The 22428-nt window shown below is 49.7% G+C and overlaps 2 long non-coding RNA genes across 2 annotated transcripts in view; both read right to left on the bottom strand.

Moving 5' to 3' along the window:
* LOC118501796 overlaps nucleotides 1–22428 on the bottom strand; it is a 159788-nt gene that overhangs the window by 129711 nt on the left and 7649 nt on the right. The gene's annotated exons all lie outside the window — the stretch shown is intronic.
* On the bottom strand, nucleotides 590–21198 carry LOC118501797. Its single transcript, XR_004904453.1, has 3 exons — nucleotides 19476–21198; nucleotides 12524–12525; nucleotides 590–600 (listed from the first exon to the last, which is right to left on the bottom strand). It is a non-coding gene; the product is annotated as an uncharacterized LOC118501797 (long non-coding RNA).

Here is a 22428-nt window from a genome sequence, read left to right as displayed (position 1 = left end):
CCATCTTCCCCAACCCCACCCCCCCCTAGCTTCCCACTTCCTTCCCCTTGAAGCCCGAAGGCCACATGGGGTATGGACCCTTCACCCCTCAGGCCTCACCACCTGCCCCCGCCTCACCTTTCACTCCCGTCCGGCCACGTGAACCTCCTCACTCTCAGGGCTCTTCTCCTGGTACCCCCCTCCCACCAACTCCAGTCCCAGCTCTGCCCCTCCCCACCCCACTCTGTGCCCGGCTTAGACACCCAGGGGCTCCATCAGTGGCCCCGATACACTAGCTGTCCGCTGAGCTCCGCCTAGGGGAGGCGCCAGCGGCAGGTCAGAGTGCAAAGGGAGGAAGAGGTCGGGGTGAGAATTATGGGACTCTCTCCAGGCAGCAGGGGCTGGGTCCCTCCACACCACAGCCCCGCCAAGCAGCCCTTCCTCTGTGTCCCGCCCTCCAGCCCCCCCAGGGTTGGACTTGCATGGTGCCCCGTGTTGGTTCCTTCACCCTCCCACACCTCTGTCCACGGCCCCTTCACTATACCCTCCTCAGCGGAGCCACTGGGACCCTGACGCATCCAAGCCCTTCGTGACTGGCCTGGGTGTCTCCTGTGCTCTGCCCTCCCAGCCACACTGCCTGGCTCCTTCCTCAACTTCACCCCCATCTCCAAGCCCCTGCCCCCAGTAAGACCGCTCTCGGTCTCATTTTTCTTCCCAATACCAACTACCCCCTCCCATACTCTGACTCCCTCCCCCTCCAGACCAAAGCTCCATCAAGCACAAATGCTGTTTTGCTTGCTCTTACGTTCCCAGAGCCCAGGGCGAGGCCACATGAGGGCTCTGCATAAACTTGTTGCATCAACTTGTTGACAGACGTTTAGAGGATAGAGCTCAACAGCTATGGCCACCACAGGGCCAGCGAGCATCCACTGAGTGCCCACCGCAAGCCGGGTTCTCTTCTAGATGCTGGGAATGTGCAGTGGCCCACACAACAACACACCAGCCCCCTGCAAAAGAGCATCTTCCAGTCCGGGCCTGCCCAGACCCACTCTGCCTCGGAGGGTCCGGGTCCTACCTGGAGCCTAAATGTTGCCGTAGGCGAACTAGCTGAGTGCAAACACTCACCCCGCCTGACTGCAAGAGCCTTCCTGGCGTCTGCACGTACAACCCTACTGTCTCAGGCCACCTGCACCTCCAGGAGCCAGCTGACATCAGATGTTTGCAAATAAACATGGGTGGTCATGTGACTGCGAGTGGGACCTTTGGAAACTCTGTCCCCTGTGCTGGCTTGAAATGATGACCAGAGGCAACGTGACCGTCTGGGGTCACACCCCTGCTTAGCTACTCACCAGCTGCGCGACCTTGGGCTTAGTACTGGATATCTCTGAGGCTTCAGTTTCCTTATCTGTAAAGCGGAAAGAATCATCCTTAGTTTTTCCAGGGCTACCATGAAGACTCAATAGTCTGCATGTAAAAAGCCTGGCATAAAGCAAAAATGCACAAAGGGAAAAAAGGGAAGCTATCATTATGTTTCTGAAGAGCGTTTGCTGGGGTGAGTTTACGATGCATCATTTTTAATAGCACATGTATGTTGGGTAGGGCATTTGGTCATCCCTAAGAACCTGTTACTGTATCCTTTTGGGTGTACAGTTCATGACTTCAAGAAACTTGCTTTTTAAAGAAAAAGATAACTTGTCTCTACTGGGAGGTGTCACCCATTTGTGTCAGTAGGAGACGTTGTGATTGAAAGCATGTTGGTATTCTATGAAGGTGACAGCATTGTATACCTGTGTGGTGTTAAATAAATGCCAGAATTTCGGGAACTTAAGGTGTGGCCCCATTACAGTCCCACTATAAAAACACTTGTGGAGCACATTGCTCCAGGTTTAATTCTCACTTGTGCTACATGTCCATCCATCGAGGGTCCCCTGGGGGTTCTGCTCAGCCCCATCCTCCGCATTCTCAAGGAGCAGCTGCCACCTGGACCCCTCCACCTGCTGTGCAGCTGAGGGGAAACCATGCTGTGCTGAGCTTAAAGCTCCCACCAGAAAGAGACACACCTCTGAGCACAATTCATTGGCCAGAGCACATCCCATGGCCGGGCCTCGTCTTAATGGAAAAGAACACGTCCCCTCCCATAGGAAGGGAGCAGCCTGTTATAGGAACCCCTTCTTATTTCTTTTTTAACCCCCTCACCTAGCACAGTGTCTGACAAACCATTAAGACACTCAGGAATATTCCTTGAACAAATGACCAAACCTGTCTTTGCACTTAACCTTCAGAGCCTGTTCACGACACCTGCAAGAAAAGCAGCCAGTCCTTGGCATAGTAACCAAGCATTTAAGCTCCCAGCCTATGTAGCCTCAGTCTCTGGGTTCAAATCCCAGCTCTGCCTTTTATTTATTATCTGGGTGATGTTGGTCAGAGTTAGTCAGTTTCTCTGTGCTTCGGCCTCTTCATCAGTAACACAGGGATGGTAATAAGAGTACTCAGAATGTACGGCTATTATGGGGATGAAGTGAGTTAACTGATGGAAAGCTCTTAGAATAGTACGTGGCAGTTAGTAAATCTCAATCAGCACAAGCTATTACTATGACTATTACAGAAGTCAGATCTTTCTCGACCCCACTTTTTCTAAATTATATGTATCAGGGTGATACAATAGTTAACAAGATTATATAAGTTTCATGTGGTACAGTCCTATACTACGTCACCTGCATATTGCATTGTGTGTTCACCAGCCAAAGCTTAGTTTCCTTCTGTCACCATATTTGAACCCCTTTAACCTCTTCAACCCCCCCTTGACCCCATATGGCTTGAGCCGAGTCACGTGCTTCCACTCTCCCACAGTCCTCCAGACGACAAACCTGCAAGCGACACGTTCTCAACACGTTCAGAACGTGGGTCACGTTACCGGCATCTGCCTACAGCCTCCCAGGACACAAGCTTCGGAAAGAACTACCCTCCAGCAAATTGAGACGCCAGATGGAATTAAATTTATAGTGCATGTACATACATATTTCTTAAATTCATAAACAGCCACACCCCTTTCAAAACACATCTACTAGCCACAAAATATCCAAAACAAACTAAGTCAAGGAAGCAATAGACGGACCCACCCTATCTGGCCACCCAAGGTGGTGAGTGCCGGGGCAGGGTTTGAATGCGGGCCGGATCACGTTCCCGCCCTGAGCCCCCTCTTCTGTGAAGCCGGAGGCTGTACTCACCCCTCCCCAGCGGATCGCTCTATCAGAAGAGGAAGGAACAACCATTTCTGGCTCACACACCGAGGGGGCTCAATCAATACTACTGCTCTTTTTCCTTTAATAAAACAAACTCTTTGACATGGATAACCCAGGAAATTACTCAGGAATAATATATGCTAAACATACCCACTGCCTCCTTAAACCAATAAATCAAGGGAATTGGTCAAAAAAAAAGTCCATTTTCCAAGAGCAATGGCTCCTAAAGCCAGTATGAAGTTTCTAAGCTCCCTAATTTCCGGTGTTCGAAAAACAATGCTTCAATGGTAAAACGTCCGTTGCAGTCACTCAAAAATTTGCACTATGTGGTTCAGCCCTGACCCAACCCTCTGCAGTCTGTGTTTGAGCATCCACTTATTTTTCACTCCCTCAAGAATATTTATTAACCCCCCACTAAGTGTCAGACAACACAAAGAGCAGGAATAACAAAGTCACAACTTTTATCCTCTAGGGGAAGAGCCGAGCGGAAAACAAGAAGCGAAATACACAATAATATTTTTACAGACCATGATTGGCGCCACAGTGGGAATCAACAGCAGCCAGTGATTCCGAGTCCTGGAGGCCGGGGAAGGGGCCTATCAGACGGGGTTGTCCGAGGAGGTGATGGAAGTTGGGATGAGGAGGAACCAGCCTTTCAAAGTGCTGGGGCAACAGTGTTCCGGGGGCGGGGCAGCAAGTGCAAAGGCCCTGTGGCACATAGAGTAGGGAGGGCATCCGGGAACTAACCCAAGACTAGGGTCCTGGGTGGGAGGGTGACTTGATGAGGCTGGGAGACAGGCAGGGGCCAGGCTGCTCAGGGTTTCCTAAGGGTGCGGAGCGGCCAGGGGAAGCCTGGGAAGGGCGGAGGCAGGCGATGTCCTAGGGCTCTACTGGTTAACGTCTGTGGGTAGAGTGTGCCGTGCGGGGGCTGAGGCAGAGGGAGAGTTAGGCAGATGCCGCGTATGGGCAGTGGAGAACAATGGTGGCCTACACTGGGGTGGTGGCATGGGAGGCAGAGAGGAGGGAACTCTGGAGGGGGAGTGGATCAGACTATGGAACTCAAAATGAGACATGGGCTCTTACCTTTGGTGTCCCCTGTGACCTTGCTAGAGACACCTTTCTCATGCCTCACCCTGGAGCTCTGGGTGTGGGGCCAGACACCTGGGTTTTAACAAGCCTTCCGCTGATAGGCACTGAAGTAGGAGAGGCAATAGACTAGATGACTGATAATATTAACTGACACAAAAATGTGTCCTCTGGAAACTGTCTCCAGATCCCTCTGGGGACCAAGACATCCAAACCACTGCTACCAAGATACTGAGGTCTACCAGGTATAGTTTCGAAGAAAAGAACTGCCAATGGGGTTAATGCCCACTCACCATGGGTGCGGCCAACCCGCCAGCCTCTGGGGGGCCGGGGGGGGGGGGGGAGGTCAGGGGGGAGGAGGGGCTCCCAAACCCATTCAGGAGAAGACCTAGGACACCCTGCTGAGTCCTGGGGCAGGACTGGCCTGAGGCAGAAAGGATTACGGAATGCCTGCTGTTGACCAACACCGGCCCGAGGAACCTGACGCATCCTTCAACAATCCCTGAGGCCCTAGCCCATCTGTCCCCTGTAGGTCCCAAGGAACTGCATGTCACTAGCCAACGGCAGAGCCAGGACTTGTGTGTGGGCAGGACAAAGAACAATGCACTTCACAGGGGCTGGGTCAGCCTTATCTCACAAACTCTGGGGCATTCCATTTGCTCCTTATTCCCCTCGACCTAAGCGACCCTCATCATCCGAGGTGACACAGCAGAGCAGAGACGTGGGTCCAAAGTGGCCGGGAGGACAAACGAGGAATCACAGAACCTAGAACGCACCTTCTCTCCGCTTGCTTGGCTACCACCCCAACCTGGGCACTGTCGCTCGCACTTGTAATAAAGCAGTATGGTCTCTCCACAGCCAGCTGCTCCGTCCCGCGGCGCTGCCTGCTCTCCAACCCCCAACCCAAATCCCACCCCCATCCCACTCACTCTCTGCCTTCTGGCCCTCCTTCTGTTCCTCAAACAGCCAGGCTCGTTCCCCTCGTATTTGAGACATGTGTCTCCATACCTCCGATACACAACAATCATAAAAACACTAAATGCTGTCATCAGCTGGGACGTTACCTATAATAATGTACTACATATTAGTAGCATCCCTACTAGGGTGAGTAATGTCCCCCCGCCAAAATCCATGCGTCCCCAGAGTCCCAGAATGTGACCCTTTTTGGAAATAGGGTCTTTGCAGACCAATCTGTTAGGACGAGGTCACACTGGAATAGGGCAGGTCCGAAATCCAGGCACTGGTGTCCTTCTCGGAGATGACACAAGGAGAAGGCCCCGTGACGAGAGAGGCAGAAACCGGAATGATGCAACTCCAAGCCAAGGAATGCCAAGAACACCCAGCAACCACCAGAAGCTGGAAGAGACAAGGAACGAGTCTTCCCTAGAGCCCTCGGAGAAGGCGTGGCCTGCCGACACCTTGATCCCGAACTTCTAGCCTCCGGAACTGGACAGAATAAATATCAGTGGCTGTGAGCCACCGGGTTCATGCCAATTGGGTAGGGCAGCCCTGGGAAAACGAATACAGCATCGTATAAATATGCTCCCCGGGCCGTGCCCCAACCCTGCAAACGGCGAGTTCTTGCTCTCGCCCTACAGATGGGTAACAGATGACCCTGGCTCAAGTTCACACAGCTCGTGAGCTGCAAAGCTGAGATCCAAACCCAGTCGAACTCCAGAAGGAGAGCTCTTTACATCGGGCTGAGCGGTCGCCCTCTTTTTATAGAATGAATGCAAAAATTGAAAAAAAAAGAAAGAAAAAACACGGAGGCCTGAGAAACAACACCTGAAAGCCTTGCTTGCTTAAAAGGCCTCTGGCAGCTCTTCTCCACAAAGGGGTGGGTTCTGGGAGGCCCTGGTTACCCGGGGGAGAGCAATTGGCTACTAACCACTTCTAAGAACAAACTTAAATGCGGGAGGAGGCTTCATTCCGTGGCTGCAACACAATTTTATTTTTCTGTGGGGACCACCCCCTCCGTCTCCTATATATGTATATTTAAAAGGTTTCATTATATGCAATAATTATTTTTTACTCATCACAGAGTCCTTTGTAGTCCCTGACCTGAATCATCGTTATTATACTTGGCTCCGATGCTAACGAGCTCACCTTCTGAACAGGCATTCTGGGCAAAAGATCCAAAAAATCTTTAACCGGTTGAGGCACAGAAACTTGGAATGGCATCTGGTGTGTAATTATTTTTAACAGGAAAAAAAAATAGCCCATCTTGTCAGCTTTCCATTTTGGGCGAAGACAAATTGGCCACAAGCGCCTACATAAAAGGGTGAGTCTGGTAGCACATGCATCATCCTTTCGCTAATCCCCTGCGCTCAGTCAGGATGAATGCGGCCATTCACTCTCTGTGGAGGGACTGTCCTGAATGTCCCTCTCTCCCCGGGTTCAACGGGAGACTGGGCCTATCTTGGCTCCCCAAACCACTGCACAGAGAGGTTTCACCCAAGTTTTCTAAAGCTTCCATGAAAACAGGGCTTGTTTGCTTTATCATTTACATTTCAACGCGCAAACACCCAGGACTGCCCTGGGGAAAAGAGGAGGAGCCACCAGGCTCCACTGTCCCAGAGGAGAAAAATCCAAGGCCCCCACTTCGTGGTTGCTGCCGCGTATTCTTCTGTGATTACTGTTGCCGGGGGTGGAGGTGGTTGTCTTTATCAATAAGACGTCTTGCCTCCCAGAATCCTACAGAGAATCTCGAACGTAACGTCACACACTGCTCTGGGCCCCTGTTCCCTTCCTCTGTAACGAGGAACTAGAGCAACAGTGAGAAGCCCTTGGCCTGAGGTTCACTTTGAGAACGAAGAGGAGGAAGCTAGCTGGCTCTGCTCGGTTCTGCTGACGTGTGCCCACGTGGGGATGACCAGAAAGCACTGGAACTTTTTTTTTAAGATTTTATTTATTTATCTTAGAGAGAAGGAAAGAGAGAGAAAGAGGGTGAGAAACAGCAATATGAGAGAGAAACATCAATCGGTTGCCTGCTCTGTACCTGCCCCGGCCGACTGGGAACGGAACCTGCAATCCAGGCGTGTGCCCGGGAATCGAACTGGCAACCTCTGGATCCACAGGACGACACTCCTATCAACGGACCCACACCAGCCAGGGCAGCACTGGGACTTCTTAGTCACAGTTTGCTCTCCAATGAAGTGGACAATCCAAAAACTGAGAAGGCACACCACCCCCTTGACCACCCCCGCAAACTGATCCCATATTGGGATCAATATGGCTATTTTCACGTTAAAGGGAAAAACAGAAAGTGAGCCTATAAGCACTTCTGTGTTTCCTGAATTAGTCCCATGGTAAAAAAAAAATAAATAAATAAGGAGCTGCTGACTATTAAATGTGATGACTTCTCAAGAGCAGAGTGAGCACCCTGGCTCCCCTGCTGAGCCAATGGGGCCAGGGGAAGTGACCGAGGATGAAGGTCACAGGCTCTCAGAGGGAGGCACAGAGGGGTCTCTGGCCTCCTGCCCCTCTCCGGCACTGTGGCTACAGAGCAACATACTCCTTTAGGACTCAACTCAAGTGACCCCTGAGATGCACAGTCCAGGGCAGGGCAGGTTGTCCGCCCTCCGCGTCAGAAAGAGAGAGGAAAGGACATTTTTCCAGAGAGCTGCCAGCTCCACACACGGCACCTGGGGCAGCGGCTCAACCTTGCTGTGCAAGCACAGTGGCCCTGACATTCCTGGAACTGGCTGCATAGGCTCTTCCTTCTGCACCTGGGAGCTCCTGGGCTGGGCAGGGGGCTGCAGGGGGGCAGCGGAGAGCTCCAGCCTTGAGCCTGCTCAGTCAGGCCCAGGGCTCCCCATATAGGCCATCCTAGAGGGCAGAAGAGAGGTGGTCAGCTGCCCGGGGACCAAGATGTAGGTGTCTGGGACTCAGCACTCAGGCTGGTAGATTCCAGAAGGTAGGAAGGAAGGCCAGCAAGGAGTTGGGAGACTGTCTAAGTGAATGTAAAATAGCCCTCTGTTCTGGGATTCGGGGAACGTGGGTTTAGATAGGCAGCTATAAAACAGATAGCGATTTCTGAATACTCCTAGGGCTTCTTACTGATGCAGGAGAAAGCCTGCAGGCTGGGTGGGTTTTTAAGAACTTGTTTCATACTGATTGCAGAAATACATGCACGTGGTAAAATTTTCCAACAGGATGAAAAAAGGCACAGAGTCAATGCTAAGCGTCCCTCCTGCCCCTAGACTGTCCCCAGTCAGCCCTTTAGTGGAAACCACTATTCCCATTTGTGCATCCTTTCAGATCTAGTGTGTGTGTGCATGTGTGTTCATCTGCATCTGCACTTCCCTTTACACAAGAGTGGAAAGAGTGAGAAAATTCCAAAAGAATTCACTACTCAACATCTGGAACCTGTCTGTGTCATCCATCAAATGACAAGCTTGGATAAGGCCCCTTCTGACCTTGTAGAGTTCATGCTATGAACCTACCTGCCAAAAGCCACTGGCAACCAGCTTGGGAAGCTAACCCTGAGGACGGTTTGAGTCAACCCAGGGGAACTGTGGAGTCAGCTGGAGGGCACCAGTGCCAACAAGTAACCTTTACTGAGCCCTCCCCAGGACCAGGCGCTGGGCCAAGCCAGTTACAGGTGCCATCGCCTGTACACTTCACAACCCCCTTCACAGGTCGGGCCTGCTATTGTTGTGATTCCATTTTACAGGAGAGGAATCTGAGGGCCAAGGGCAAAGCAACGCGTCCAAGACCCTGTGCTGGGAAACGGTAGGTAAGCACGATGCAAGCACACTTCTCTCATGTCCATCACGCTGGGGGATACACAGAGCAGGGGAGGAGCTGCACGCCTATGGCATCTTCATCCCCCGTGAGCCACAGGGACTGCAAGGATCACGCATCCAGCCAGCTCTGTCAGGGACAGAACCCAAAGCCTCTGGTTTTACATCCAAGACTCATGCCTTCGACGTCCACTCAAGCATCCCCAAGAGTGGAATACGGCCATGCCCTCCTTCGCAGTCAAGTTTCTATGAGCTCGTTTCACCCTCCAGCAACCCTAAGGGAGGGGGCATGATCAGCCCATAACCTGTGGGAAAACAAGGCTGACAGAGGCTGAGGGACCTTCCAAAGTCTCTCAAGTGAGACAGCGACAGGTCCTCGGGCTCAGGCAGGATTCTCTGCACTGGGCCACAGCAAACCACAGGGCGTGCGCTGCACTGCCGTCCCACAAAGCTGCTCCCGCTTCCCGAGCAGCAAAGGATGGTATGTACACAAACCTCAAATCGTAATGAGAAACAGCGCCACATGCTAAGCAGCTACCCCTTTCTCCTCAACAAGACCTACAGCGCCAGAAACCCACCTAACAAGACGGCAACTCCACGCTGGGAGATGTTGGCTATCACCATGCGGCTGCCGCTAGGCAAAACCAAATAGGAAAGCAACTTAACAAAATGCACCAAGAGCCTTAACAACGTCTAGAACCTTTGACTCGCTCATTGCACTTCCAAAAATCTATCTTACGGAAATCTGAAAAATGAAAATAGGTTAATCTGTACATGTGCATACACACACAAACACTTATCCCTAATTATGACAGAAAAATACAAGACATATTTGTAATACTCAAAATTACCGGCCAAATTGGGAAGGTGACAAACCATCATTGCAGTGGGATATTACAAGGTTACATTGCATTAAAAATGATACTTAAAAGCCTGCTTTTAACACCATGAGGAAATATACTTCATTTGCATTCACAGAAAAGTCCAATAAAGTTATTGACATTAGGTCACCTCGAATTTAAAAGAAAAATATGCAAAGAAAAAACAAAAGAAAATGCAAAAAAAGTATTGCTATGATTTTCTTTCTCATACTCTTAACATTTCCCAAATAGTCTACAAAGAAAACTATTCTTATAAAAATAAGCATTATTTGAAAGAAATGATGACCCATGCTCCCAGATAAAACAAGCAACAGGTGGAATAGGAGATCAAGAAGAATTTATTGAGTTTTCAGATCATGCTCCTAGAAAGTTACATGACCCTGACAAATTAGGGAGCACACATGGAAAGAAACTGATGGGGAAATCCAGTGAAAAGGGGTTCAAAGCCGGAAAAGCCATGGACAGCAAAGGTAAGAAGACCCAGAACCCACTTACACTGCTGTAAGTCCATAGTAACCACTGCCCTGGGGAGCAGGGGTCGGGGGTCCCCAACAGAGTGATCTGAGAAACTGGGCAAGGGGCCTGGATGGATCGGGATGGTGGGGGTGGGAGGGGGGTGGGGGATGATGCAAAATCCCCAAGCAAACAGCCAGCCATCCAGAAAGGAAACATCATCAACGTCTACTGCTGGGATGTGCAGGGAAGGCCGCTGGCAGGCATAATCACGTAGAGGCTTTCCCCCAGCGTTTCCACTTTTAGCATGAATCCTGCAGGTAAAACACAGAAGTCCTAACTATGGACGTGGGAGAGAATGAGAATGTCACCTGCCTTGCCAACGTGAAAATATAGACGCCAGAGAAAGGGGGATGGGAAAGGGGAGAGCCGGGGTGCTGGTGTCTCCGCAGCAAGCATGAGTCACAGGACACTGGGGCGGGCCCAGATTCAAGGTCAACATCAATGGAGCCTCTTATTTAGAGACACTGACCTATCCCCACCCGCTACCCCTCTTCGCTCTGGGAAGAGGACTGAAGGCAGGCCGGGAGGGGCGGGGCATCTGGCTCTTCCACATCAGTCTGTCCCATTTGATGTTTAAAAAATATTTTATTGTTCATGTTACTACCGTTGTCCCCCCTGTTCTCCCTTCACCCCCTCCACCCCACTATTTGGTTTTTAAATGTGCGTGTATTATTTTAAGTAAAAGCCTAATTCTATTAAGAAGGCATCAGACTCCAAATTCAAACAGGCTATAAAACAGGAGCTTCCTACTTTTTTTTTGCTCGCATCTCTCTCTCTTCAATACGTTTCAAAAGCTGTGTCCAAATCAAGTGGACTATCAGCGGGACAGGCTGGCAGCCTGCTGGGAACAAGCTTTCCCAACAGCCAGGCCCAATCCCGAATCCCCACCAAGCTGAAGCAGCTTTTAAGTGCGTGTCCTTCTGAGCCTCTCGCTCATGCAGGCAGGCTGGGCAGGGGTGCCAGCGGTGAGTCACATCACACAAGCCACGTTGAACATCAAGACCTCTAACTGTAGCCCTCGCCAGGTAGCTCCATTGATTAGAGTGCTGTCCTACTACACCACGGTTGTGGGTTCGATCCTCCGTCAGGGCACATACAAAGATCAATGAATGAATGCATAAGGAAGTGGAACAATTAATCAATGTCTCTCTCTCTCTCTCAAATCAACCGATCTATTAATCGATCAGTCAATAAGGCTTCCAACTGTAACAGAAAAAAAATACTACACGGGCTTTATTTTATTTATTTTTAAAGGTTTTATGTAGCCATCCTTAGAGAGAAGGGAATTGGTGGGAGAAAGGGGGGGAGAGAAACATTAATCAGTTGTTTCTTGTACGCACCTTTATCGGGGACTGAACCCAAAATCAGGCATGTTCCCCGACCAGGAATTGACCCAGTAACCTTTTGCTTTTCGGGACCACACCCAACCAGCTAATCCCCTCTAAAGCCCAAGGACAGCTTGGGCTCTTAAAAGTGTTCCTCCTGTACTGGGTCTTCCTGCCACAGGCTCCTCGCCCCTCTCCAATGCAACCTCTGCAAAGCAGGCAGGCCCTGATCCCCAGACCCAGTCCCGCCTCTCGGGCTCAGAGCTCTCCCTCGGCTCTCCACGAGCACCTCCAGGGTGGACTCCGTGCCCAGCTCCCAGCCTCCTTTAACTTTGGGTCCCTTCCCACCACTGCCATTTGCTCAGGAAAACAGCTGCCACGGTCCCCAGGCTGAGCCAGGCTCGCACCCACCTGCGCCTCAGAGGTGCTGTTCCATCTCCCGTCCGTCCGGCTGGTCACTGAAGGCGGCGTTTCCACTGCTCAGATTCAAGCCCAGCCCTTCCTCCCTGGGCACGTTCCCTCGCTGGCCCAGACAGATTTAACGCCCTCTACTAATCACTGCTTTTATACTCTGTTTCTTCCCCTTTCTGGTTTCCCTGCAAAGACTGGGCCCTTCCATCTCCCTGTCTCCAGGTCCTACAACACAGCCACCATGAGGACAGTGATAAAACCAAGACTCTTGGTTCTTAACATGGGTCGGACAGTTTTCCAGTCCCTTTATATGCACTATTTCATGTAACCCTTATGACGACTCCATGAAGTAAGTGCCATTACAACGTTCACTTTACAGGTACAACAACTGAAGCTCAGAGAAGTTAAACAGCTTCATCAATGCACACAATCAACTATGGGCAGAGCCAGGATCCAAACCCAGGCATCTGATCCAGACCTGGGGGGTCTGCCACGTAGATGGTATGGGTTGTCACACCACACAACTTGGAAGCCGGCCATAGGCATCACAGGCTGGCTTGGCACTATCCGATAGAAATATAATGCAAGACATATATATATATATATATATATATATATATATATATCTTTGTAATATTAAATTTTCTAGTAGCTCCATTAAAAATAATAAAAAGGCCCTGCCTGGTGGCTCAGTTGGTTGGAGTGTTGTCCCGTACACCAAAATGTTGCTGGTTTCCCCGGTCAGGGTGTGTATGGGAAGCAACTGGCCCATCTTTCTCTCTTTCTCTCTTCAATCCATCTCTCGCTATCTCAAGTCAATAAACAGATCTCAGGTAAGAGGAGGAGTAAAAGAAGGAGAAGAAGGAGGAGGAGGAAAAGGAGAAGGCGAGGAGAAGAAGAAGAGGAAGAGGAGGAAGAAGAAGAAGAGGAAGAAGAAGAAGGAGGAGAAGAAGAAGGGGAGGAGGAGGAAGAGGAGGAAGAAGAAGAGGAAGAAGAAGAAAGAAAAAAAGAAGAAAGAAGAAGGAGGAGGAGAAACAGGTGAAATTAATTTTAATAATGTTGTTTATCTGCCCTGGCTGGTGTGGCTCAGTGGATTGAGCCCCAGCCTGCAAACCGAAAGGTCACTGGTTTGATTCCCAGTCAGGGCACATGCCTGAGCTGTGGGCTGGGTCCCCAGTTGCGGGAGTGGGGGAAACAAAGGATCGATGTATCTGTCACACATTGATGTCTCTCTCCCTCTGTTTCTCCCTTCCTTCCCTTCTCCCTAAAAATAAATAAAATCTTTACAAAAATAATGTAGCTTATCTAACATACCCAAATTTTATCATGTCAATGTGTAATCAATATAAACAGTTATTAAATACATTTTTCATTCTCTTTTTTGTACTAAGGCTTAGAAATCCAGTGTGCATTATACACTCACGCACACTTCAACTGGACTTTTCCGCATCTCAGGTGCTCAACAGCCACATACCAACTGGACAATCCAGGCCCAGCTGCAGCCTGAACACACCCCAACTCCTTTGGGCCTCCATATCGCTGCGTTAAAAGTGAGAATTGTGCAGCATTATTTACAAGAAACAACAGGTACAAGTAACGCAGGTATCTATCCATCGGCAGACAAATGGATAAAGAAGGTGTGGTACATATGCACTATGGAATATTTTAAGCCATCAAAAAAGAATGAAATCTTGCTCTTTGCAACAACATGACTGAACCTAGAGGGTGTTATACCAAGCAAAATAAATCGGACAGAGAAAGACAAATACTATATGATTTCACTTATATGTAGAATCTTTTAAAAAAAGCAAATGAATAAACAAAACAGGAACAGACTCATGGACACAGAGAACAAGCTGATGGTTGTTAAAGGGCAGGGAATGGGGGGATGGGTAAGAAAAAAAATTTTAATATTAAATTCTTGTTTTTAAATGTGAGGATAAACGTATTCTGTCTGTCTTCTTTCATTACCAGGCACAGTTTCACAACCTTTCATGAATCGTAAGAGCTCACATCTGCAGAGTTCCAGTCAGGTTATACTGGACAAACAGTTCTTCCTCCATTGCTTAAAAAAATGCCCCCAGAAACTGAGGCCCAGAGAGGTCACCTGCTCAGCCCTGAGTCACACAGCCTGCCTACAAATCCAGGTCCCTTGTCTTCACTTACTGCTTGCTAAGTGCTTTGCTCAGGCCACCCTAGCCCACGGGTGTCTTCTTCCCTAAGGGAAATAATACATCTCCCCTGGGGACACAGGCAAGTCATTGGAATTTAATGAGCTGTTTGTGCATCAACTTTTAAAGACACGCAGTCCTGCACCCTGCTCCTACTCCTGGGCAGGGGAACATCTGGAGGTCTAAACTGCTCAACAGCTGGGACACGTTCTCACCCTTGAAAAGCATAATTTATTACTCCAACAGTGAAAACCACACTGTCAACGTAGGGGGTGGAGGGTGTGACTTGGCAGCTGTCAGTTTCTTGGCCGGGAGGGAGCGCGTGTTTCCCGGGGCCCCCTGACCTACTAGAGTGGATGGACCAACCCTGCCGCTATCCCCCGCTCACGGACTGAGTCCCAGCCCTAGCAGCGGGGTCCCTTCCCCACCGCCAGCCAGGTCTGCAGGAGGGGCTATGACTGGATGTGAACCTCCGTTTCTCATCAACCCAGGGATTGATCCCCAAGCCAGCTGAGCTGGGGGCTCAAGACAAACGCCATGGCAGCAACCACATCGCAATCATCTCTAAAAAGGGCAGAGTTCCAAATCCCAAGTCCTAGCTCCCCTCACCCACCTGCCCCCCATTGGAACTGTCCCCAATCTAGTGACATCCCAGTGGGTGAGAGGGTGGGGATGGTCTTGGAGCCGCCCAATGGGACCCGACTTGGTCCGCAGGGCAAGAACAAAGGAGCGTCTGTCTGAGATCTGACCCCACTTCCGCCACCTCGGCTTGGGGGACTTCAGCTCACGGCTCCTGCTCTCCCGAGGACTGGGCGGGGCTGACATTAGTGAACTTCTCCCAAGTGCCCCGAGCTCTTCCTCATTGCTCATCTCAGTCACCCACCCACAGCCCCGAGGCAAACAGAGATCACCTGCAGACAGGATTGTTGACCAGTGAAGACACAAAGATCCTCAGATCCGGCTAATGTGCTTTTCAGCTCCTGGCTCCGGCCCGGCAACTAACCAGTCCACATATTCTGCCTCCTTTGCAGGCTGCAGGACTCACAAGTGTTTATTTACTTTTGTGCCTCATGAGTAGCCTATAAATTACGTCTACTCTTTTACAGATATCAGTAGAATGTCATGAACTAATTGTTGACGCTATATGGAATCCACTCACCAATTTTGTCACACCACAAATGTCTGCTAGTTATTTCTTTTTCAAGAAGCACAACTCCTGAAGAAGCCTTAGAAAGTGAGGTGATAAGTTGGAATGTCCAGAGTGGGGGCACTCTGACCCCTGAGATGCTGTTGACCTCGGCATGAGCAAGGACATGCCTGCCCTCAGTGGATCTCTGCCAGAGACCAGAGCGCTGGGCGTTCCCCGCCAGTACTGGGAAGCGAGGTAAGGGCATCAGCTGAGGGAGCTGCGGAGAGGATGCACAGGATGGCACACGTAAGAGCTGAACGGAGACACCAGCCCGGGGGTAAGCGCTGGCCACTGGAATCCAGAGGATGAAGGCTCGAGGCATTTCGGCCGCTGGTCCGGACAAGCACTCGGCCACTTGTGGCTGGATGGCCCTGGCTGAGTTTCGTACGATGTTAGAGCCTCGCACCAAAAGCACAGGCAACAAAAGAAAAACTAGGTAAAGTGGACTTCATCAACATTAAAAACACCTCTGCACGCCCTGGCACTGTGGCTCAGCTGGTTGGAGCATCGTCCCATAACCCAAAGGTTTTGGTTTCGATTCCCAGTCAGGGCACATACCTACATTGTGGTGGTTTGATCCCCCGTCCAGGAGCATACAGAAAGCAACCAATCAATGTTTCTCCCTCTCTCCCTTCTTCTCTCTCTAAAAAGCAATGAAAAAAAGTCCTCAGGCGAGGATAAAATTTAATTAATTAATTAATTAAAATAAAAACACCTGTGCATCAAAGGACACTTGCAAGAGAGTGAAAAGAAACCCACAGAGTGGGGCAAATATTTGCATATCATACACCTGGAAAGGGGTGAATCTCCAGACTATGTAAAGAACTCTTACAAGCCAACAACAACAACAACAACAACAACAACAACAAAACACTCTCCAAAGAAGATATATGAGTAGCCAATGAGCCACGTGCAAAGATGTTCAGCACCACTGGCCATCAGCAAAATTCAAATCAAAACCACTATACGAGATACCACTGCATACTTCTTCAGATGGCTACTATTTTTTAAAAATAAGGAACGTAGAGAATATAACAAGTGTTGGCGAGGATGTGGAGGAATGGGAACTCTCGTACCTGGCCGCTGGCAATGTAACACGGTGCAGCTGCCGTGAAAAACAGTCTCGCAATTTCCCCAAAAAATCAGACACGGAATTACCATACGTGTACCATTCAATTATAGCTATTAATAATACCAAATTCCTCCATTGTGGTATATTATCATCTCAGGGCATTTTTGCTCTTTCTCTGAATGTGTCAAAGGCAAAAAGACGGTATCTTCCAGACCCTGTAATCCACGGACCTTCTCTGTTATCCATCCCCCCCTAGAGCCTCACACAGTTCCTGTTTGTGTTAAGCTCCTACAGTTCCCACACAGCCACGCCCTTATTGGCTCTCTCCTCCACTATCCTCAGAAAGATAACAGGATGGAAGTGCTGCTCAGGACCGGCTGGGCTTTTTCACCAGGGGAGCTGATTCTTTTGTTTCTTTAAGCGATGTTGCCATGACTGCTCAAGGTCAATGAAGAGAAACTGAACGCTCGTCGGGGCCCCAAAGCCATCGGTAATGGCTAACGGACTGAGAGGCAAAAGTCGGGGAGCTGGCCAGAAGCCACAGCTCCACAGCTGCCTACAAGCCCACCAATACCTTCCCAGCCCCAAAGAATACAGAAGGGCTGGCTTCCGTAAAAAAAAGAAAAAAAATCCAACATGTGTTCGGGGGTGGGCAGGACACAGAGGGCGGGGAAAGGAAAAGAACGGTCCAGAATCTCAGAAATGATGACTTTCCCAGGCACGCGCAGCCAGTCCCAAACACATGCAAGGGACCCAAGCGGCAATCCAGAACAACACGGTGTGCAAACAGTGCTGAGGGGGGAATGTTAATACTGCATCTGCCAGAAGTCATTGCTCAGGTGAGGCATTCCAGTCAGTAGAGACTTCAGCAGGGAGCATCCCCCTCGACAGAGCAGCTCCTCGCTGGGCGCCAGGGGCACAGGAAAGGTGTCCGGTCCAGAGGAGTCTGTGCAGTGGGAGAGTGGGAGACAGCCATGAGCAGGGGCTGCAGACTGCTGGCCCCTGGGGCCACATCTAGCTCTCATGTGTTTTGTTTGGCCTGTGAGTGTTTTTGAAGAATCTGAATTGAAACATTTGAAAATCAGGAGAGTACCATTTAAAAAAACAAAAACAAAAACAGGTATCTGGCCTGTCTTTAAAAATAAGCGAGGCTTTGGCAACAAGGGATCTACCTTCTGGCACCGGTTAAGGGGCAGAGGGGGTGGGGGCTGCATCTAAGAGCAGCTGCCCCCTCCAGAAAGGGGGCAGGTTGTTTGTCAGTCCACACACTTCCTGCTGCACTCTCTTGGGCCCACCTGGGGCATTTACATAATCGGCTCATGCTCCTAAGCAGAAGAGTTTGCAAGCCCTGACAAGCACCCAGGGCTGCAACACAATGCAAGGGGGTGTGACCTGTGATCACTGAGACCAGAGTGCTGGAGGGGGTGGTCGCAGGATGCTAGGGAGGAAGAAGGAATGCTTCCTGGAGGAGGTGACCCCCGAAGCTGAGACACACAGCGTACATAAGAGTGAGTTAGGAGAGCAAGTGGAAAAGAGATGGAAAGCGGTCCCATGTCCCTGACTGGCCACTTCCCTCCCCGTGGGAAACATGAATGTTAGAAATGAATCTGCAAATGCCAGTGCTCTGGAAGAACCACAGCAGCCAAACCTTCCACATTATTCGAGCCCCACGTTCAGCAGCGGTCTCGGATAAGACACGCCTCCTTACTGACCCAGGCCAGAGATGCCCAAGGGCGAAGGGGTATACTCAGCCTTTAGGGTCAGTGAGCACTGGGTCCTTACTTATCTCAGCTTCTATCCTTGCTGTCTCGGCCATTCAATCAGTGCTTACTGAGGGCCTATGATGAAGCAGGTACCTGAACTGGTACCTGGCCATGGGAAGACATTAAAAGCTATTAGGTCCTTGAGTTTCAGGATCCAGTTTGCCCCTCCAAGAGCTCGCTCTCTCTGGTCGGGAGGAGGGCAGGAGTGGTAGCAGGAAGACATCCAGGACCTGTGGGGGGTGGGGTGGGGGGCTCCCAGAGGGGCGTTCTGGCACCTGTGATGCCAGGCCTTACTTACTGCTGGGGCAAAGATGCGACAGTTGCACGTCACAGTCAAGGGTGTCAGCAATCCTGCATGTATGAAAGGTGAAAACCTCAATGCACTAAGTCATGGCTGCCAAGACAATCTCCATATATGTTACAGTTACTGAGACAGTGATTTCCTATTGACCTCAGCACCCCTTGATTTTAAAAACAAAACGAAACACACTCGCCCCTCAAAAACCCTTCCCTTTTCCTTTTTCATGGAATAAGTATGTGGGGAATGCATCTGATTGAGAAAGCATGTGTGGAATGTCTAGAGAAATGATAGGGAAGGGAGCCTGCCTTTGGCCTACCTCGAGGCCTGGGAGGGGGCCCAAAGGGACTCAGGCCGGCCAGGAACTCTGCACAGTGCAAAGTGAGGGCCTTTCTCCACCCGGGGTGCAAGTCTGGGAAGCTGTCTCCTCTTAAGTGTCCTGAGGCAAAGGCAGCCCTGCGGTGGGAGAAGAGGATGCGATGACAATGGGGAGCTCAGCCCCTGGGGAGGAAGCCATGGGGCCCTGGTGCCCGGGATGAAAACCAGGCCAGGGCATTCTGGCCTCGGCCTCCTGGGGTTTTCATGGACCAGGCACAATCGTCTGTTTTGTAAAGAGTACGGCACCACAAGCACTGGCCATCTCTCAGTGGGAGGACTGGCTAAAGTGATCCCCAGGCTGCCGCTGGCCCAGCTGGATGAATCATTACTTAAGCAGGACTGTGGAATAAACCCTGTCACAATAAAGGCCGGAAGAGGCCTCTGTTCCTACTGCGGCTCTGCCATAAATTCCAGGGGACTTTCCACACAGAGGGCCTTTTCTTTTTCCTGCGTCCTCCTGAAAAAATGGAAGACGCCAAGGGTCCAGAAAGCGAGTAACTGGTGCACTCGCAGCTACATTATAACCAGCATGTTCTTCAGACTCCGGGCCGGCACACTACATGTGGACTGATGTCTCTGAAATGCCTCTCTCCTCTCGTCCCTGCCCCTGCTCACACCCTCCAAAGCTCCCCCCATAGCCTGCTGGGTGGAGTCCAAGCACCTCTGCTGGGTTGGGAAGGCCCCTGGCTACCTCTTTAGTCCCACCTGGAATCCTTCCCACCCTGCCCTCCAAGCAGAAATCCCTTCTCTCTCCAAAATAAATACTGAATCCATCCTCTTCTCTGGTTCTCCACTGCTAGGGCCAGGGCTCAGGTCCCTATCTTTGAATGCCACAACACAGGCTCCAAAACGGCTTCCAATTTTCAAGCTCAACCATCCAATCCATTGTCTTCCCAACAAAAAGGTCAATCAAATCAGGCCCCACCCACTTAGCAGTTTCTAAAGGCTACGCATATTGCCTAGGGTCCTCCAGGACCAGGGACCTGCCCACCCTGGTCCCCATCCTGTGTCTCTGGACCCTGGACATTCTCTCCAGGCCACCCACAGGAGTTTCTTAATAATAGGAACACCCCACACTTTTTCCTGTCTTGGGTCCTTCCCTCAAACTACTTTTAAAAGCAATTTTAAGAACCTAGAATTTACAACCACAAACATGTTGTCAAATGTGCTACCAGTCTGTTATCCTTTTCATATATCTCAAAATGTGTAAGTGATACATGCGTCCATACTGTCCTTGTAAAAAGCATTAAAGAGAGAGCCCTGACTAGTGTGGCTCAGTTGGTTGGGTGTCATCCCACAAAGCGAAAGTTGGCTGGGTCGATTTCCGGTCAAAGCACATGTCTGGGTGGTAGGTTGTGTCCCTGTTTGGAGCGTGTGCAAGAGGCAACCAACAACCAATGTTTCTCTCTCACATCAATGTTTCTTTCCCTCTCTTTCTCCCTCCTTTCCCCTCTCTCTAAAAATAAATAAAATCTTTTTAAAAAAGTGACCTTTGACCCTCACCACCAGCCCTATTCTCTCCTCCCTGTCCTGATGATGACAATGAGTTTGACCTAGATAGATCCTTCTGGCCCATTTTTCAAGGTTTGTATCATTCTCTAGCAGTAACACAGTAACACGGCATGAGCTGTGAATTCTCAAGTTCACCCAGGAGCGGGCTGCACAGATGTTTCCAATTTTATTGAATGCTGCCAACTGGTCCCTCCAGCTCGCTAGCTGAGTGGGGGATCCTCTCACCCAGCCTCGCCAAGACCTGAGTCAGACTTCCTATTTTTGGCACTTTTTAAACTATGAAAGTGTATCCCTTGGAAACAACCCAAATGCCCTTCAACTGAAGGATGGGTAAAGAAACAGTGGAGTAGCCATAGCACGGACCACACTCTGCAATCGAAACGACCAAACACCGATCGCTGCCACAATATTGAAGAATTGTGCCTGATGCTACGTGCGAGAAACCAGACTAAAAGGACTTCGAGGTCTAGGATTGATTCCATTTATACGAACAAGGCAAGATGGCCAGGCCAGAAAACAAGCTGGGGTTGTCAGGAGTGGGGGAGGAGATGGACTACGAAACGCAGGAGGGAACTCTGGGGGGTGACGGAGCTGGGTGACGGGCGACCGTATTGATCACACGACGTGTTACACAGCCAGGTGCACTTCTCACAACGCCACACACTGTGCACGAGGAAGGGGGCGTTCCGGTGCGTGTACCTCAGACCTCAGTGTGCCTGAGTGTATGAGCGAGGCCCAGGATCTTGTCACACGCCCCCTGCAACATGCTTTCTTCTTTGGAGAGCTGCTGGCCCACGCCTTTTACCAGCTCTGCTGCTAGAGGTGGCGGCCGTTTGGCGCTGGCGTCCGGGAACCCTTTATCCTTGGTTAGTATGTCCTTTGTTTGCTTAGAAGTGCCTTTTTTCTTTAGTATGTAGTTCCATGTATCACTATTTTCCTCTTATGTATGCTTTTCTTTCCTCTCCGGTTAACTTCTCCCAAGTCTTCGTGTCTCACTCCAATGCAGGATGTCAGCATTAATCCCCTCACTCCAAGTACACTCACTATCCACTCACACTATTCCAGTTCGTATTCTTTCCCAGTCCTTCCAATGATGTTATCTTTGTGTCGGTTTGCTCCTTTGCCTCCCCACTAAGTAGTGAGCTCCTTCAGAACTAGTTGCAAATCTATTGTGATCAATGCCGAATACCTTTGACCTAAAACGGTGTTGGGCCTATAACAGGCATTTCACAAATAGCTGCTGAATAAATGAAAGAAAAAAGTCACACTTTTTCTTTATGCATATGACACACATATAAACATGTGTCTAGCATGTATAAACTATACTCTACATAAATGTTAATGGCATGTCAGTTTATCATGGACAGCAACAAACATCACACATCTCACCAAAAAATACAGCTTCAGTGTAAACCTCTTGAGCCACAATATTTACATAGAACTTTTAAACTGTTGGGAGGTTCTGATGCAATAGTCCTAGTCTTGGGGATTGATCATAAAAAATGAACTGAAAAATAGAACACCTGACATATATAAACAATCTGTTATGAGCTAAGCATCCAAATCAAAAGAATGATTACCTAAACAATAAGTGGCCAATGAACTGATTAATAAAATATTATCTACCCAATAAAAATAGCAGGACACAGGTCATGTCATAATATTCAGAAATGCTTCTAACTTGATGATAACTAAGGAAAGCCAGGATTCAAACACATATGCCATAATTACAGCACTCTTTTTAAAGCAACAATAAAGATAAAACTGGTTGCATTTAACTCAAGAAGTAATATTTATCTTTTTTATAGACATTTTCCACAGAATTTTAAAGATAAACTTGTATTTCTTTCATCTGAGGAA

Source organism: Phyllostomus discolor, chromosome 7, assembly GCF_004126475.2.
Source record: "Phyllostomus discolor isolate MPI-MPIP mPhyDis1 chromosome 7, mPhyDis1.pri.v3, whole genome shotgun sequence".
Taxonomy (NCBI): Eukaryota; Metazoa; Chordata; class Mammalia; order Chiroptera; family Phyllostomidae; genus Phyllostomus; species Phyllostomus discolor.
The sequence above is the reverse complement of the archived record's forward strand: the minus strand, read 5'-3'. Positions and strand labels throughout refer to the sequence as shown.